The following is a 14,368-nucleotide window of genomic DNA, read 5'->3' as shown; positions in this document are numbered from 1 at the left end:
GTAGTCAAGATTGGTGATATGTATTTTACAATGAATGAAATTTCTGTGGTAGGTATAAAATTTAGGACTAACGATATAAGTAGAATTCAAAGGGGAAGAAAAGCAATAGAAAAATAAAACAAACCTGTCTTCTCTGGAGAACATATACATTATAATTCAGAAAAGAAGGATTATTTGAAAAATGTAGCACTGATGGGAAAAATAGCATACTTAGCACGTGTATTTGTGTGCCAACAGTATTTTGAAAAGGAATTATTGCAGATATTTTTTTTTCATTTATATGGGGTTCTAGATTAAACCCAGTAAAATGAGGAATTTTGTATGTAAATAAAGAGGAAGGAGGTTTAGGGTTAATTAAAACACTGATGCATGCTACTTCATTAAATTTGTATAAAATGCTAAAGTAGATAAATGAAAAAGATGAGTGATTAGTAGTAAAATTGTATAACAATAAGTGTGATCAACTTCGGGGTATGGTAAAAGAAAAAAAAAGATTGTATAAATGAAGAAATAAAATGTTACCAAGAAAACAATATTTTTCTGGAAAATAAAAATTGATGATATAGAAAAAAGTATGGTATAAGAATGTAATGATTGAAGATTACTATGTAAAAGCACTGGAAAATCTAACAGATGAAAAAATAAAGATATAAAAATAAGATGAAAATGGTATAATGAGAAAGTAGAATGTCAAGATTTTTTGTAGACATTGGTAATAGATAAATTAAAAGTAAAAGGAAATATGTCATATAAAAAGAAAAGTGATAGAATATGTTTACATTGTCAAGAAGAAGAAACTACTTAACATGTTTTTGAAATGTAAAAGAGTAAAAACTTTATGGGGAAAATTGTGTAAAAAGATTTTTTTTGAAGATATAAAAGAAGTGGATAAATATACATAGATATGATTAACTATGGATATTATAAGAAGAAAAATAAAGACTATGGTATAAAACATTATTTTTGTTATATGGGTTATATGGAATGAAAGAATAAATGAAATTATGTTTAATGGGAACAGTATGGTGGTTATTGAAAAAAGAGTGGGGGTATAATAGGGATGAAAATGTAATATAAAGAAAATTATGAATTTGTTTAAATATATTTGTGTATCTATACTTTGTACACTTGAAAACTTTTGTAAATATGTAAATATGTTGTAAATAAGAGTTCTTTTTGTATATAAATAAAGGATCCCTACTCTTTTCAGTATGTGCCATGGGGTTGTTTTACATCCACCCGAGCTACATTTGCAACCAATTCAAGCTGAAGTGGCCTCGGTTTAACATCTCATCCAAAGGATGGCACAGACATGAGTGCAGCACCCCTTTTATGCTGCATTGCAATGCCAACAACTAATCTACCTGGTGTGGGAATAGAACCCACAGCCTGGAACAGGAAATAAAGGAGGAAGGCATAAATATTAATGGAGTATTTGAAGTTGCCAGGTGCAGACTAGAAGATTCTAAACTTCAGGGCAGAGAGAGAATGGGAGGCAACTGAGGTCTTGAACCATGAGAAATGTTGCTAACTGGTACAGAACTGTATGAGAAAAGATAAAATCCTGAACTGGACAAGGTCCCAACAAATACAGCACGTACCATGGATACTTAGGTTAAGGTACTATTATTCATAAGTGATTTTGCCATTGTGTGGTTTAGGGTTAGAAAAGTGTGCAATGTTGAGGGATTTCTGGAGGAGTGGATTATGGTATATTTGGGGAGTTGCTCAGAGATTATTTAAGTAAGAGAATGGGAGCAAATCTAGGGAATAAACAAGCTATGAGAACTGCTCAGGAATTGGGAGCAAATCTAGGGAATAAACAAGCTACGAGAACTGCTCAGGAATTGGGAGCAAATCTAGGGAATAAACAAGCTACGAGAACTGCTCAGGAATTGGGAGCAAATCTAGGGAATAAACAAGCTACGAGAACTGCTCAGGAATTGGGAGCAAATCTATGGAATAAACAAGCTATGAGAACTGGTCAGGAATTGGGAGCAAATCTAGGGAATAAACAAGCTATGAGAACTGCTCAGGAATTAGGAGCAAATCTAGGGAATAAACAAGCTATGAGAACTGCTCAGGAATTGGGAGCAAATCTAGGGAATAAACAAGCTACTAGAACTGGTCCGGAATTGGGAGCAAATCTAGGGAATAAACAAGCTACGAGAACTGGTCAGGAATTGGGAGCAAATCTAGGGAATAAACAAGCTATGAGAACTGGTCAGGAATGCCAAAGGGGCAAAATAGGAATATGAAGGTAGCAGTTTTGACAAACGATATATATGGCTTACAAGAGGTGGAAAGAAAGAGAGTGGGACTCGAAGCAGGCACGGCACAAACTGGGTAGTAAAAAGCAAACAAAAATGGTAGGTCGGAGAGGACTAAAGTTGAAAGGCTAGAAGGGATCAATAACAGAAGCAGTTGCATGGTTAGGATATGCATGGTTGTAATGAGAACAATAACGTCAGAAATTAGGGAAGTGGCTAGTCAAGGATTAAAAGGGATCTGTCCTTGACTCAGTACCATAAGCATCTTTGTCTCAAGCATATTTGAGGAAATAGAGTGCAGCTAATGACACAAAGATAAATGCAGTAGAGGAAGACAAAGGGTAAACATCCAATGATGGCTTAGAAAGGTTGTATAAACACCAGACACCAGTGCCAACCAAAGTGACACATAGCTCACAACACCAGTGTGCCACTCAACAACAGCCCCTAAGGCAAGACAATGTACCCAACACTTTAATTACAGGTGACTCTATAGTCAGGCACACTGATGTCCCACTCACCAGGCTGAACAAGGAGAAAATTACAGTCAGCTGCCTGTTGGGTGCCAGGATCTGCCACATAATGCATGCAGTCAAGTCACTCCACAACAAGTACAAATACGACTCTGTTATTGTCCCTGTTGGAGTGAATGACTTGAGACGTACCTCCCTAGACTACATGAAAAGAGACTTGGAAGAGCTCTTGGATCATGTGGCCCAGGCAGGTATGACCCTAGCCCTGAGTAGCATCCTGACTTTGCCCAGAATGATATCACAGTATAAGGACAAAATGATTGACTTCAACAATTGGCTAAGCTATTGGTGTCATTCAAAGGGGATCCAGTATCTGTCTGCCTGGGAAGACATGATCGACAAACCACGATGCTTTGCCAGAGATGGTCTGCACCTGTCACCCTTGGGATTCGGGTTACTGGCTAAAGCTCTTGCCACCCCTATAGTGCTTTTTTTAGGCAAGGTTCAAAGGATAAAACCACCACTGTAACAGATACAAGCATTCCAAATCTGAAGGTAATGCTACTCAATGCTAGAAGTCTAAACCTCAAAGTGCAATCTCTCGAGGCACTCCTAAAAATGGAGAACATCGATATCTGTGCAGTAACTGAGAGAGACCTGGTTCAAGGCTCCAGACAGCACCCCTGCAATACCAGGCTACAACTCTTGTCACACTTTTCGGCCACAAAACCAAGACCGAAACACTAAAGGTGGAGGAGTGTCCATATTCACCAAGGATATTCACACCTCCAGGCTAGTTGCCCAACACAATGCATCTGAAATTCTCCAGGTGCAACTAACACTAGGTAAGACTGCAATCCAAATTGTAGCTTGCTACAGATCCCCCACCATGCCCCAAGATTCTCACTACACCTTTCTAAACATACCGGAAAATATTAAGATACAACCAAACACCCTAATACTGGGTGATTTTAACTACCCTGCCATTAACTGGGAAAACTACTCGAGTACCAACTCATTTTCCCAATGGTTCTTGGAATTCATAAATTCCAACACCATGGATCAACTAATCCATTGTCCCACCAGGGACTCCAATATCCTAGAACTGGACATTACCAACATGGGAGATAGATGCTCCACACCAGTGGTCACCCCCTCATTGGTCAGGTCTGACCATAAGCAAATCACGCTCGACATCCACATCCCACCCCCAACCCCCCCCCCATGTAAGAAAACCTCCTTAAAAAAAGTTCTCCAAAGCCAACTTCATGCTACTGAAGTCAGAAGTGACAAATTTCATGACACCCATGCAGACGGGATCTGAATATTCGACTGCAGAATCCTACACTAAGGCACTGTACGAGCACATCCACTCGTGCATGAATCGTGGCATCCCAAATAGAACCAAGATGCTCTTCTCCAAAAAAAGGAAGCCAGTCTGGTGGTCCCCTGCTATAAACAAACTATACAACAGAAGGAAGAAACTGTTGCAAAAAAAAGGAAAATCCTAGGATGCAAAAAACTCCCTCACCAGCCTCAGTAAGAAGCTGAGATCCCTCATAAAAATCTTCAAAAGCTAGTTACGAAAATAAAATTGCCAAAGATTCCAAAGACAGCCACAAGGCATTCTATAGTTATGTCAAGAATCTAAATGGCAATGCTCAGATCTGCTCTGAGCTACAACAGAATGGCATTAAATATATTGATCCCTAGGATATTGCTAATATCCTGGCAGATTGATTTAGTGCCAACTTCACCCCCCTCTCACCCCCTAAATGGCCCATCTGAATACCGGAAGATTGTCAAATTCCAGTAATAATGGCCACACGGGTAAAAAACGCACTCTCCAAAGCTAAGAATACAGCATCCATGGGACCAGATGACATCCCAGGCTGTGTACTACATGAACTACAAAATAAACTGGCACCTCAACTAAGTGTCATGTTTAATCATAGCCTCACCTCAGGCTTCGTGCCCACTGAGTGTCGCACAGCTGCAGTTATCCCACTCCACAAGGGGGGATCTGCCTTGGATCCCGGGAACTACCATCCCATCAGTCTGACAAGCCTGATCTGCAAGGGCATGGAATGCATTACCATGAAACTTATAAACAAAGACACTGGCAACCTTCAAACACTGGACCCCACCCAGTTTAAGTTTGTGAAGGGCCAGTCTTGTCTCCAGAATCTGATTAATTTCTTCGAATCAGTCTCCAGAGCTGTGGACGAGGGTAAGGCAGTCCACACAGCCTATCTGGACCTCGCCAAGGCCTTCGACACCATCCCCCACTCTGGAATCATAGATAAACTTACTAAGCTGGGCATAAATCCCTACGTCACTTGATGACTGACAGAACTCAGACAGTAAAAGTAGCCGACTCTAAATCCAGCTCCAGACAAGTGACAAGTGGAGTACCTCAGGGTTCAGTCCTGGGACCACTCTTGTTTGGCATCTGCTTCTCTGAAGTACAGGCCAACACTAAGGGACTCAGGCTAACAAAGTTTGCAGATGACTGCAAACTGGGAGCCATTACTGAATCCCCAAATGATGTGGATATTCTACAAAAGGACCTTAAAGAAACAGATGCCTGGTGCCAGATCCATGGGCTCAAGCTTAATGCCAAGAAATGTATAGTTATCCCCTTTGGAAAAAAACATGTACCCATGAATTATCACATAGGTGGCAGTACACTAAACATCGAAATTGTGATGAGAGACTTAGGTACACAGGTGGACAGTGGTCTCACTTTCGATAGCCACATTGCCACAACAGTCAGGGAATCCTTCTATGTGGCACACCTCATCACTAAGGGCTTTTCATCCAGAAAAAAGGAGGTCATTGCCCCACTGTACTCATCCCTCATTAGACCCATTATAGAGTATAATGCCCCGTTTGGTATGTACCTCACAAGACATCTACAACAGCTGGAAAGGTCACAGAAATACCTCACTAAAAGAATCACAGGCCTAAAGCAGATGCCATATGCTGACCATCTAAAAAAAACTCCAGGTATACTCTGTAGCATATCGTCTACTCAGAGGCGATCTCCGCTTAACATACAAGGCCATGTCAAACCCTGAGCTGTTGGACATGCTCCACTTAAAGAAATCCCAATCCCTCAGAGCCACATGCTCCAGGGATCTAAACCTTGTCATCACAATGAACAAAACATACTGGAGGGATAGGTTCTTGACCCAGAGACTCCCCATACTCTGGAATAGACTGCCCATACATGTCAAGCAGAGTGCCTCCTTGGCCCTCTTCAAAAGGAACCTTGATGATTGGATGGGAGATGGGAAATTCACCTTGGGGATCATGTCAGTCACCCTGCAAGACAGGGGTCCACAGAAATAAATATTATGGGAAGAAATATCCAGGGAATTGTTATGGCTAGGCTTGTATAAGCCCTAGGGCCGATAGCCTAGTACCAGCCTATGAACCTAAATGGGCAGATATGTGGTACTTGAGGTTCCGTGCTAGTAAATGTAAAAACACTGCATTCGGGTCACAACAACCCTTGGATGAAGTTTCTGCTGGGATGAGTAGAACCAATGACAATGAAGCAGGAGGAGAACCTGAGGGTGTTGATCACACCCACACTGGTGATATTGATCATACATCAGGAAACGAATAAGAGGGTTGTGGCTACAACAATCAACAAGCTGTGGTTTATCCTCAGGTGGCTAGATGGCAGAAACAAAGAGAAAGAATGTTTCCAGTCTGCAGGGCCTAGGTCAGACCACACCTTGAGTACTGCATGCAGTTCCATGGGTCATATCAGGAAAAGGATATCAAGCTGCTTGAAGAAATTTGGGGAACAGCTACCAGAAAGATCCATGGGATTGGGAGTAATGAATATGACCAGATAAGGAAACTCTTCTCACTTGGAGCCGTAAGAAAAAAGAATGAGCTTGATGTTTATGAGCAAAGTCTTATCAGAGGAAATATGAAGTCATTCTCAAAAGGAAGAGGCACAGTCAGCAGATTGTAGAGAGTAACTACTTCCTTCATCCTCAAAAGTACCTCTTCACAAAGAGGGTTATGTACCCATGAAATAGTTTACTATAGTGGGGAGTCATGGGTGGTAGAGAGGATATAAAAGATGGGAAAAGTAGAATGTTGGTACAGGAAAATGTTATGTAATTTACTATTTCAATCCATGAAAAAGAAAACAAAACAAAGCAACAGAAGCAATATTAATCCTTTAATTCTCCAACGGTAAGCGCTTACGTCTCAACACCTTTACAGTGGGACTTCTTCAGACCATGTAGAAGAAAAGCAGAAGGGCTAATAACATAAATTTCCACATATGTAAACATACTAAAATGTTACATTAAAAGTAAAGACAAGAGTGACTTGATGCAAAATGAGGAAGTGCATTGCATTTGATTAGGTGATACACACATGGACAAATGAAAAATGTTATTGAGGCTGTGGGATTATGAACAGTAGGAAAACCCCAGAATGCACAGATTTAGTGAAAGACTTCCTTTTTAAAGAAACTACTGTATCAGTTAATGGGAATTTTCAATGTCTTAAATTGCTATTAAAATAAGCAGAGTGAGCAGAGGAAATCTTTATCTGTCCCCAAATCTAGGTTATATAGGAGATGTATGATAGAACAGATGAAGTGACCTGAGGTGAAATGTGAACATATATGGGTTCATATGGGTTCCAGCATGTAGGTCTTGAGACATTTCCTCACAAGCTGCAACACTGAAACCAAAAGCCTGTAGCACTGCTATACCATAGAGCAATGCAGCCTAAAGGTAGAAATGCTACAGCATTAAACATTAGACAGAAAACCCGCACACCATGATGATTCCTAATGAAAGCTACCCATCTGTTTCCTAACAGTAGAAACAACCTCAGCAGAATAGTGATCATCAGTGATGTATAAAGCATGAGGGAGAAAGATAAACAGTATGTAAGTGTACATGAAACTGTCCAGATTTCTGCAGAATATCCATCTGCATAGAAAAAAATTGTAATGTCTGCTAAACAATGAGGACCGACGATGCCAAATAATTACATCTCTCTGAGCTGCAGACCCACTGCACATTCTTGCCAATACATTGCCTGCTATTCTAGCCATGTTCTAGGTGCATAACAGAATTATTTAAAAACTGTCCATAGATATGGCCCTTTTCCCCCATTATTACAGATATCATATGCGAAGCATAATGCTCAACTGTACAGGTTTTCGCAGAATGTACAGATTTTTGCCTCATAATTTTGGTCTGTTTCTCATAAAATTGTGGTTGTCTGACAAATCGGTGCTAAATCATTGAGGGTTTAAGGCAGTAAATTAAATCAATAAATAACAGACAATTGAGTTTCTGACTTCATACCCTTCAGAAAAATGCATGCTAATGTAAAATATATTATTCTATTAACTTTCTAAGTTTGTAAGAGCAATATTTAAAAAGTGTCCCTATTTTTGGAACCTTTATCCCCTCATTATGTCTGGCGTTGTCCAGCTTTTTGTTTTAAGAGCTTTAGAGATATGGTACGAAGAAGTTGAGAGAAATGCATACAATGTAGGAAAAGCTAGGGATTAGATAGGCCGAGGTTGAAGAACCCCACCTAAAAACTGTGGGAATATGTCACTGGTGACACATGAAGTGGCTTGCATGTAAAGCAGAATAGGAAGCATGCAACCCTATGAATATTTGGGTATGTGCTCCCCATCCTTTTTTACAAGCAGGATCAGACAGCCCCCATCCTGTTTTACAAGACTGGATCAGACAGTCAAGAGGAGAAGGGAAATACTTGAATCATACCACCAGTCTCACACAGACCCATTAAACCAACACTGGCAAAAAACACACATAAATACACAAAAACATACTCAGAGGCTCTAAATAAAAATCTGCAAAAGCAACAGAGACCTCCAAAGCAGACATCCAATTAACCTCCACCCCCCAACACAAACCATGAAACACATACTTCACAAAACCAGTGTGCCACGCAATCACAGCCCTTAAGACAAAATAACATACCCAACATACTAGTAATAGGTGACTCTATAGTCAGGCACACTGACGTCCCACTCATTAGGCTGAATAAGGAGAAGGTTACTGTTAGCAGCCTGTCGGGTGCCAGAATCCGCCACATAACACAAGCACTCAGGTCACTCCAGAACAAGAACAAATACGACTCTGTCATTCTCCATGTTGGTGTGAATGACCTGAGCCATACCTCCCTGGACTACATGAAAAGAGAGATGGAAGAGTGCTCTGATCACATAGCCCAGGCCGGTATGATCCTGACCCTGAGTAGCATCCTGCCCTCACCAAGAATGATACTACGGTATAAAGAAAAAATTATCAGTTTCAACAGCTGGCTAAGTTTCTGGTGTCATTCAAAGGGGATTCAGTGTCTGTCCACCTGGGATGACAAGCTCAACAAGCCACGCTGCTTCACTAGAGACAGCTTGCACCTGTCACCCTTAGGCTTTCAAATACTGACCAAGGATCTTGCCACCCCCATAGTGCCTTTTTTAGGCAAGGCTCAAAAGACAAACCCACTGCCGTAAATAGCACAAGTAACAAAAAACTGAGGGTAATGCTACTCAATGCCAGAAGTCTAAACCTCAAAATGCACGCACTTGAGGCACTCCTCAGTATGCTGAAAATCGATACATGTGCAGTAACAGAAACCTGGTTTACGGCTCTAGACAGCATGCCAGCACTACCAGGCTACAGCTCATACCATACATTTCGGCCACAGAACCCGGACCGAAATATAAATGGAGGGGGCGTATCCATATTCATCAGGGATACCCACACCTCCAGTTTAGTGGCACAGCACGATGCTTCAGAGATCATCCATGTGCAACTAACAATGGGCAAAACTGCAATTCAAATTATAGCTTGCTACAGATCACCCACCATGTCCCAGGACCCCCATTCCACATTTCTGGAAACACTGGGAAACATAAAGGTCCTACCAAACACCCTAATATTGAGTGATTTCCATTACCCAGACATTAACTGGGAGAACTACTCAAGTACTAACTCCCTTGCCCAACATTTCCTAGAATTTATAAACTCAAATGCCCTGGATCAACTGGTCAACACACCTACCAGAGGTGACAGCATATTGGACCTGGTCATCACCAACATGGGCGACCGGAGGTCAACCCCTCGCTGGTTAGATCTGACCATAAATAAATCACTTTGGATATCCACATTCAGCCCCCACCTCCAGACAAGGAAACCACCATGAAAAACTTTTCAAAAGCAAACTTCATGTTACTTAAGACTGAAGTGGAAAGTTTCAAAGCACCCGTGCTAAAGGATAATGCTGTCCAAGCTGCAAAATCCTTTACTAATGCATTCTATGGGCACATCAAAGAATGCATGGATCGTGCTATCCCAAGCAAAACCAAGACATACTCCTCCAAAAAAAGGAAAGCAGTCTGGTGGACCCCTGCCATAAACAAGCTATACAACAGAAGGAGGAAACTAGTACAGAAAAAGAGTAAAATCCCAAGAAGGGAAGACATCCCTGATCAGTATCGGCAAGAAACTACGATCCCTCATAAAAATCATACAAGGTGAGCTTCGAAAGAAAAATTTCCAAGGACTCCAAAGATAACCACAAGGCATTCTTTAGCTATATCAAGAATCTAAGTGGCAATGCTCAGATCTGCAGAATGGCACAAAATACACTGAAATGACTCATATTGCCAACATCCTGGCAGACAGATCCAGTGCAAACGTCACCCCCCTCTCACCCCCAAAAGGGCCCATAACCATACCAAAAGAATGTAGACCCCCTGAAATCACAGACACTCAGGTTAAAACAGCCCTTTCCAAAGCCAAAAACACAGCATCAATGGGACTGGACAGTGTCCCAGGCTGTGTCCTACATGAGCTCAAAGACAAACGAACCCCTCACCTAAACACACTATTCAAATTCAGCCTCTCCACAGGCTACGTACCCATAGAGTGACACACAGCAACGGTTATTCCACTACACAAATGTGGAGCCACAACAGACCCCAGGAACTATCACCCTATAAGCCTGACTAGCTTGGTCTGCAAGGCTATGGAGCGCATCATCATGGAACTCATTAACAGAGACATTTGGAACCTCCAACCACTGGACCATACCCAGTTCGGCTTTGTTAAGGGCAGATCATGCCTCCTAAACCTGGTGGACTTCTTTGAGACAGTTACCAAGGCTATAGACAAGGGAAAGGTAGTACACACAGCCTACCTAGACCTTGCAAAGGCCTTGGACACCATTCCCCATTCTGGTGTTATAGACAAACTCACCAACTGAACATAAACCCCTATGTCACAAGATGGGTTTCCAACTGGCTCACGGACAGAACCCATATGGTGAGAGTTGTGGGAGCTAGGTCTGACTCTAAACCAGTTATAAATGGCGTTCCCCAGGGCTCAGTCCTAGGACCCCTCCTCTTCGGCATATACTTCTCAGAGGTACAGACAAACACAGGAGGACTATGGCTGACCAAGTTCGCAGACGACTGCAAACTAGGGACTATAATTGACTCTCCGGCTGACACAGACATCCTCCAAAAGGGTCTCACTGAGACGAATACCTGGTGTCAAAATCATGGCCTCAAGCTAAATGCCAAAAAGTGCATAGTCATCCCCTTTGGAAAAAACAGAGTACCCACAAACTACCACATAGATGGTAGTCTCCTAAATACAGAAAACGTAATAAGGGATCTGGGGACCCAAGTAGATAGTAATCTCTCCTTTGATAATCACATTGCCAAAGTGGTTAGATAATCCTTCTATGTGGCCCACGTAATCACAAAAGGGTTTGCATCCAGATCAAAAGAGGTCATTGTGCCCCTCGACACATCACTCATCAGACTCATCATAGAGTACAATGCCCACTTTGGGATGTACCTTACAAGACACCTGCAGCAGCTGGAAAGACCACAGAAGTACCTCACCAAGAGGATCACTGGCCTCAAACAGATGCCCTATGCAGCTCGACTGAAGAAACTCCAGCTGTACTAGGTTGCATACTGTCTATTCAGAGGTGATCTCTGCCTGACATACAAGACCATGTCCAACCCAGAATTGATGGACATGCTCCACCTAACGAAAACCTTATCCCCTCAAGCCACATGCTTTAGGGATCTAAACCTCACCACAACAATAAATAGGACATGCTGGAGGGATAGATTCCTGTCCCAGAGACTTCCCATGCTTTGGAATAAGATTCCAATCTACATTAGGCAGAGCTCCTTGCTAACACTCTTCAAGAGAAACCTTGATGAGTGGATGGGAAACAGAAAGTTTCCCCGGGGATCACTTCAGTGGCTTTGCTGGACAGAGGCACAGGGAACTAATCTAAGGGGGTGGCGAAAGCCAACACATTCTGGCTAGGCTTATAAATGCCTTCGGGCAAATAGCCTAGTACCTACCTATGAACCTATGAACTTATAAGGATAGGAAGCACATACCAGAATGAATATTAAGTGTAGTGATTGCAGTCAACTCTGGTATGCCAGAATACCGAAAGTGGTATAAGGAAGGGAACAAGTCTGGCCAGTACACAGCTGTACAATCTACATGATATTACAGTAGTACCCCTCAATTCCTCTTCAAATGTAAAATAGGAAAAATTTATTGCATATTACTATCTCATCTCACCTACCAAGGCAGGCTGTAGTGTCATGGAGCAGCCATCAGAATCATCCTATGATAGCTGCAGATAGGGAAAACACATGTTGAGGCTGTTGTGCAGAAAAGGGTGCTATACAGGGAAAAGTCAGTAAGTAAACTCTGTATCTGGAAATAAGATTGGGCAATGTTCTCTAATTGGTCAAGGCAGACAGCAGGCTGTTAAAGGGGAACTGTTCACCAAAGACAATGTCACTAGTGTATTCAGCCAGCTCAAACACCTACAATTTTGTATGTCTGTGAATATCATAGTGCTGTTCTCTTTGGAAATACACCATATCTAACTGAGCTCTAGTAAGGGATATTGCAGCAGCACGGTGGAGTATACAGAGCAACAGACAGCCCTTTGTGACATACAGCAGTTGTAAGCCACTGTGTATGTTAGAAGACATAGCAAGCTACTACAGGAGCTATACTCCACAAGATGATGTACTTCATTGTTTCCACAGCCACAGAGCAGCCTATATCTGATATCATTGGCATCCAGTTGCCCAGCCTTGCTAAAGCGTAGAACATGGATGCTTAGTGGCTCTCTACAGGTACTGTTGACATGATGGATACTGTTCATGAGTACAGACCAGGTCAGCTTGGCAGCAGATATTCTACAGTGGCCAGCCAGTGTGGCAAGGCAGCGCTAGTGATAGAGGGACACCTATATCATTTAGAGCATGAGCTGCTGTCCATATGATACTGGGCATGTATTGAGCAGAGGATAAAGGCCTGCAGAGGCCGAAATATCACTGTTCACCATGCAGAGGGAGAAGAACTGCAGAAATCATTACCACACCAACATGGGCCTGATGCAACCAGTGTACAGGTAGCAGTTCTGTGCAGAACTATGGCAGAGTGCAGAACACAGCAATGATTTGCCTCATTAGGTAATGCAGAGAGTGCTTGGAAATGTAGATGATGATGTGCTACAAGAGATGCCTTGCTGTGCCATCCTACATTGCACCTTTACCAGAATATGACAGAGGGCACAGGCATCCATGTCAATACCCCCTGCAGTGCTAGCAGACATTGATGTCAGCCAATACCCACTCTGCAATGGTACCTTTCTCCTAAGAAGAAAGTCAGATATGGATGGTAAGGACTCAGTTGTTTTACTCACTACAGCACAAAATCTGGCAGATCTGTGCAGATCACACATCATACTTGGGGATGGCACATTCTCAACATGTGCAGATATGTCCCACCAATTATACATGTTGCATGGATTCATTGGCACTCCCACTACTACTAGTGGTTTACTGTCTAATGACTCAGAAAACAGAGGCAGAATACAGCAATATGTGGGTATGGTTAAGGTAATGGCTAGAAATGTTGGATGTGCCTTTCATCCAGACTATATCATGATTGATTTTGAGAAGGCAGCAATTCCTGCCAGGTGTAAGGCATTCCTCAAGAGTATTCTAGAGGGTTGCTTGTTCCATTTTACCCTGATCATTTGGCACCAACTTCAGTATCATCCCCTTGTTGCCATTTATGGTTCGGACACTTCATTTCAGTAGCCATCCGCAAGATGATTCACCGGCTTTCCTACCAGTAGATGATAATGTGCCCGCATTTATGGAGATTGTGTCTTCACTACTGGAATGTGTTAAGCCCATATCAACATTTTTGGATCATAATTATGTGTGTGGCTGACGAAGGAGTTATGTCTCCTGGTCTCCTGCACTACAACAATTGCCAACATCTTATCCTTTGAAATTCTGCAATGTTTGTGATGTCTCTGACATGGATTTTTCACGAATCAATAATCAGGTGGAAGCATGGCACAGCTGACTCAAGGTGTTACATAGCGGGCCTACAGTATAGCTTTCTGACCTCCTGTCTGTTCTGCAACAGGAGCAAAACTTTACTGATAACCAAAGAGAATCACTTCTCAGGGGGTAGCCAGTGACACCAAAAAGAAAGGGTATTGCTGTAAGGGAGTGTCACCTAAAACACA

This window comes from Protopterus annectens, chromosome 9.part0 (assembly GCF_019279795.1).
Source record: "Protopterus annectens isolate FY-2018-M chromosome 9.part0, PAN1.0, whole genome shotgun sequence".
Lineage (NCBI taxonomy): Eukaryota > Metazoa > Chordata > Ceratodontiformes > Protopteridae > Protopterus > Protopterus annectens.
Note: the sequence above shows the minus strand (reverse complement) of the source record.